This window comes from Dipodomys merriami, unplaced genomic scaffold (assembly GCF_024711535.1).
Source record: "Dipodomys merriami isolate MVZ:Mamm:240054 unplaced genomic scaffold, mDipMer1.0.p SCAF_9, whole genome shotgun sequence".
NCBI lineage: Eukaryota > Metazoa > Chordata > Mammalia > Rodentia > Heteromyidae > Dipodomys > Dipodomys merriami.
This window is the reverse complement of record NW_027206512.1, coordinates 31,899,033-31,905,250: the sequence shown is the minus strand read 5'-3', so window position 1 is coordinate 31,905,250 and position 6,218 is coordinate 31,899,033. Positions and strand designations below refer to the sequence as shown.

General features: G+C 36.0%; 1 pseudogene; it reads right to left on the bottom strand.

Annotated features, from left to right (window-relative positions):
* Positions 1-371: 371 nt before the first annotated feature.
* On the bottom strand, positions 372-753 carry LOC138820857 (adenosine 5'-monophosphoramidase HINT1 pseudogene; annotated as a pseudogene).
* Between the last annotated feature and the right edge of the window lie 5,465 nt (positions 754-6,218).

Below are 6,218 nucleotides of genomic sequence, written 5' to 3'. Positions count from 1 at the left end.
GGTTTAAGTTATAGATGTGTTATCTGTAGATTAAATACTGCTAAATGTCTATGTTACTCAACATTTAACATCTACTAATGGGAGATAGTATTCTCCTTGCTTTGAAAAATAAGGGACATTTACCATTTTAAGGATTATTTACATGCTGCAGAGGCTATTATAGACAATTTTTCTGTTAGTGAAAGTAAAATTATTTTCTTTCTTTCTTTTTTTTTTTTTTTACCATGCAATGGAGTCTTCTATTAGGCATAGGTTTTTAAATGTCTTCAGTAGTTCCATATGTAGGGGGGGGGGAAAAAGCTGTCAGTTAACTAATTGGAACTTGCAAGACCCATCTCTGCCTAGAAAAGGAAAATTACCCTAGAGCATGCTTAACCAGGAGGCCAGTGCATTTGACAACCCCCAAGAACATGGAGATGAACGTGGTAGACAGCCTGCCTTCCATCTACACCTTCATTCACCACCATGCGATAGCCCTTCTTTAGGCCCAGATCAGCAGCACATTTCTTGACAACAATTATCAAATGTCAAAGGAGATTTTCAGCATCATCTTCAGCTACAGAAATCTGGGATAAAATATTTCTTGGGGATCACCAGAAAATGGGTTGGTACTTGAGGGGAAATACTATGGAAAGCAAGACACCAGTGGTCCTTGAAAATGATTTTGGAAGGGATTTCCTTGAGGATGATCTTCCCTAAGGTCACGTCACCACCAATTAGGGCAACCTGAGCCCTGGTGATCTCCTAGGCCATCTCGGCCTTTCTCCTGCACAAAAATTATTTTCTTTTAAGTCCAGTATAATTTGCTTCCTTTTTCTTCCATTTTTTTTAATTGTCAAAATACCGTACAGAGGGGTCAACAATTCCATGGGCAAGGTAATGAATACATTTCTTACCAAGCGTTATTGCCTCCTTTGTTTTCCCTTCCCATCTCTTCCCATCTCCCCCACCTCTCCCGCATCCCTCCCCCCACTCCCTCTCCCCCGCCAAAATTGTAAAGTTCGTTTTTCGACATAATGACTTGTAATCTCATTGTTGCAAAACGATTTGTTTTTTCCCTTCTCCTCCACAAATTATACCAACATCAAATACAGTGAAAACAGAGGTTGTACCATGTTGGAGGGACATACAAAGCAACAAAGAAATCATCTTAGGGAGGGCGGGAAGGATGGGGAGGATGGGAAGGGATCTGAAGGGGAGAAAAAGGAGGAGGCTACAATGCTTGATAAGAAATGTCCTCATTATCTTGCCCATGTGATTGTAACCCCTCTGTACTGTATTTTCACAATAAAAAATAAATAAAAAAGAAAATATAAGTAGAAAAAAAAGAAATCATCTTAAAAGAAGATAGAGGCTCTTATTTTGAAGATATTATCCTAATTATGAGATAATCTCTCCTTTGTATATTGTTCCTACGAGTCTTTTTTTCCCTTTCTTTTTCTTTTCTTTCTTTTTTTATTGTCAAGGTGATATACAGAGGGGTTACAGTTACATAAGTAAGGTAATAAGTTCATTTCTTGTCCAACTTGTTAGTCTTTCCCTCATTTTTCTCCCAGTTTCCCTCCCCATCCCCCCAAGTTGTACGGATCATTTCCAACATATTGTCTTGTGTATATCGCTGTTGCATTGGTTCCCCCTGTTCTTTGTGTCACCATTCTGTTGTCCACCTTCCCTTCTCTAATTCAAATAAACATATATGCAAAATAAATACAGTGACAACAGGGGATATACCATTAGAGTGGCTATGATCAAGAAATCTAATAACAACCTTCAAGTCTTTAAAAGAGAGTTTTCTCTGCTGCTGAGTTCTAATCCTTCCTCATACCACTTTACATTTTAAGTAAAAACAAAACCAAAACTACAATGATTTCCTTTATATGTGTCATATAGGTGTCCAGTAGCAAACTCATAATAGTGTCATGATGTCAACCTCAGCCTACCAAATGCTGTTCAAATTACCAATTCATTTCTGTAGTAACATCAGATCCTTGTTTCATTAATATGATAGCTGACTCATTTCCAGAAGAAGCAAAAAAAAATCTGAACAGATAGCTGTACTACTGAGTTTGTTTCTCTTTGATTTTATTATCAAAGATTTCACATTCATTTCCTGTGACAGTGAGTGTGGAACACATTATAGCATTCAAGGTCAAAAAGTCAAATTAAATGGCCAAGTAGATATTTTGAACAACTTAGACAAAAATCCTTGCCTTGAAATTACTTGAATAAATTAATTTTCAAATAAAATTTGTAGGTGACAAACCCCTTAACACTTTAGAACTGGGCTGAGGTGACTCGGTTATTCCATAAAATATGCAAACTCATAGGAAACAGTCTGCCTCTAGTTTTTTGTGGGTGTGAGATGCACTAGTGATATTTTTTTCTGAAATGATCATTGCATATTTGGTATATCCTGACCAATCTGTAGCTGATTTTGCAGGCCCACTCTCTGCTTTTAATTTCTGTTCTTGTCTCATCTGCAGTACAAGTGAGTGTTTCCCTGATTCCCGTGTCATTTCTCAACTTCTCTTTGTGTTCTTGGAACAATGAAAGTGTAAAGAGCAATAAATGAAATGGTATGTTGAATATTAACATCACATTTGCTTCATTACCTATAATTTTCGTATTTGAGAAAAAAAAATCTAGCTGACAGCTGACACAGCTTTTCTTGTCTTTAGTCCCATGGCACAATTCTAACAGTTGCAGTTTTCCCAGATGTCTAGGGATGCTGACTGTGCGGGTTGACATGCTGTTCTTAGCAAAATGTAATGTGTTCAATCAAGCTGGTAAAGTCAGAGTCCATAAATTTATCATGCAAATGTTAGTGGTGACAAAGCCTTTCAAATGACGCTCGTCAAAAAGGAGCCTCATTCAGCTACTGCATACAGACCTGAAGCGTCACCAATGGCACAACCAGCCTTATGACCAAGTTTCTCACACCCATTCTAAATCTTGTGTTAAAAGGTGTAATTAGATCTCATATGATTTATAATAACACATTGAAATTTTCTACAGCTAACTTGTAATTGTCACTTTCACAAAGAAGCTTCTGGGTAACAGATTGCTTGGTGGTATTATAAGCCCCGTGTTCAAATTTAGAAAAGTGCAGTTATTAGTTGACTTTGCTCTATTTATATGCTTATCTCTCCTAAAATGGTGAGACAAAGGACCAAAGGGGAAGCAATATAATAGTGATACTCACAAGACAATATGTTGGAAATGATCTGTGCAACTCGGGTGGGGGGGAAGAGGGAGAAAAATGAGGGAGGGAGTAACAAGTTAGAAAAGAAATGTACTCACTACCTTTCTTATGTAACTATAACACCTCTGTACATCACCTTGACAATAAAATAAAAATAAATAATAAAAATCTGCTTTCAATAAAACTTGCAAAACATAAGCAATATAGCTGTGAAATAGCACATTTAAGACCATATATGTTACAATATGCAACATTAGAAAAAGTATTCGCTTTACATACTTAGCCTACATCCAAAAAAGTTTATGTTTTAGTAATTCTTAAAACTCTTGCTTTACAGTATGGAGGTTCCTCAAAAGACTTCACATAGAACTCCCCTATTATCCAGCAATCGCACTTTTGGGCATTTACCCAAATGTATACAAACAAGACCACACTAAAGCTACCAGCACAACAATGTTTATTGCAGCATTATTTACCATAGCTAAGATATGGAACCAACCCAGAAGCCCCTCAGTAGATGAATGGATCAAGAAAATGTGGTACATATACACAATGGAATTCTATGCCTCCATCAGAAAGAATGACATTTCCCCATTTGTTAGGAAATGGAAAGGCTTGGAAAAAATTATATTAAGTGAAGTAAGCCAGGCCCAAAGAAACATAGGTCCCATGGTTTCCCTTATTTGCAATATCTAGTATAGGTATGAGTCAAGCGGAAAAGGTCAGATAATGTGATGTTAGGAAAACGAACCCTTAAATATGTATTTTAATGTTTTCGTTTCTTTCATGCATGTGTTTCTAACGCATTTATAAGATTATTTCTTTGTTGCTTTGTATGTCCCTCCCCCACAGTGTAACCCCCGCTTTCACTTTATTTGATGTCAGTATAACATGTGGAGGAGATGGGGACAAACAAGTCGTTTAAGGATTCAGGTGGACCTGTTGCAACAAGGAGAATTACAAAATGTCATGTCAAAGCAAGCTTTACAATGTCGGTGTGTGGAGGGAGGGGGGTATGATTGGGTGGGGGGGAGGGGGGAGGCTGGGAAGGGAGGTGAAGGGTAAACAAAGGAGGAGGCTGCAATGCTTGGTAAGAAATGTATGCATTATCCTGCCAATGTAATTGTAACCCCTCTGTACAGTATGTTCTCAAATAAAATAAAATAAAATTAAAAAAAAAAAAACTCTTGCTTTATCTCTGGGAATTCTTAATTCCTGTTTTACGAATTGCAAGGATATGCCTCAGGTTCAAATAAATCAAGAAAATGTGGTATATATACACAATGGAATTCTACTCATCAATCAGAAAAAAAGGGTATTGTATAATTCATAAGGAAATGGAAAAACTTGAAAAAATATATTAAGCAAGGTAAACCAGTCCCAGAGAATAATAGGGTGCATGGGTTCCCTCACTTGTGGTAACTAGTATGTGCTATATATCTACAAGCAAACACAATGAATGATTAATAAGCACAAACATATACACATTCTCTCTCTCTCTCTCTCTCTCTCTCTCTCTCTCTCTCTATCTCTATCTCTCTCTCTCTCTCACGCACGCACACACACACACACACACACACACACACACACACACGCACACTGGGACATGATATAGGACTCTAGACACTCATACACTGAGGCCAAAGAAGGATATGCATAGGAATGGCTGAGAAAGGCTAAATAGTTATGTGCATATGATCATATAACATAATATTTTATGAAATGAACTACAAGGAAAAGAAACAAGATATTTTTTAGCTGTTGTTATCCTTTTAGCTTTTAGCTTTTGTTATCCTTTTGTCTTGTTTGTTTGTAATTGGGAGGACAAGGGAGGCCACAGAAAAGGTGTAACAAAGAATGAACAAATATGACAGTGGTAATCACTAGATACTATGTGGAAAATGAACTGTATATCTTGTGGATGGGAGGGAAAAACTGTGAGTCAACAGGAGAAGAGACATGATTCAAAAAGAATTGTACTAATTACTTTATTCATGTAACTGTAGCACCTCTGTATATCAACTCTACAATAACAATAAAAATAAATATAAAAATTACAAGGTGTTCTTTCCTTACTAAAACTAGAAAATAATTCTATCATCAAAATGAAGATATATAGTTAAATGTTTCCTAAAGATATACAAAAGTTGCTGAGTCTCTATACACAGGATTTAGTTACTGTTTCAACAGTAACTAAATACAAAATTTAAATAATACAAAATAAATTTATTTATCTGTCACAAAAGATATTACACCTTTTTAATTTAAAAAATAATTAAAATATTTTAAAACATGAGTATTACAGCTGGGCTCCAGTGGCTCAAGCCTATAATCCTGGCTACTCAGGAGGTTTCTATCTGAGGATCATGGTTCAAAGCCAGGACAAGCAAAAAAACCGGTGAGAGTCTTATTTCCTATCAATCTCTCAAAATACAGAAGTGGCACTGTGATTCAATTGGTAGAACCCTAGCCTTGGCCAAAAAGAGGATCAGGGACAGCACCCAGGCCCTGTTCATGTCCTGCAACTAAAAAAAAAAATGAGTATACCTATCAATATACATTTTTCAGAAAGAGGTGCTGTTATGTCACCAAAATATATGAGGACAATACTCACTGCCTTAATAAGAGAACTATGTGCACCCTCTGTAAGGAAGGATAGAAATGAACACAAACTCAAATCTAATAGTAAATTGCATTTACTGTAATGCTGACAAATGTACACCATTTACTATTACACTATGACATATTTCACATAAATACAATATTTCACCTTATACAGTAGAAAATCTCTGTGTATTTTATAACCATATTGACCTCGATAATCAGAATAAGGACCACCAGAATTATGCAACTACTTAAAAACAAATATGAATAAATGAAAAATATACACAATAAATTTAAACATATAGTAATGATAATTCTTAAATTCTTTTGAAAATATTCTTTCGCCCACTTATTTATTGGGCAGTTGTTTCCTTGAGGATTTGTTGTTGGGGGGGTTAATTTTTTGAGTTCC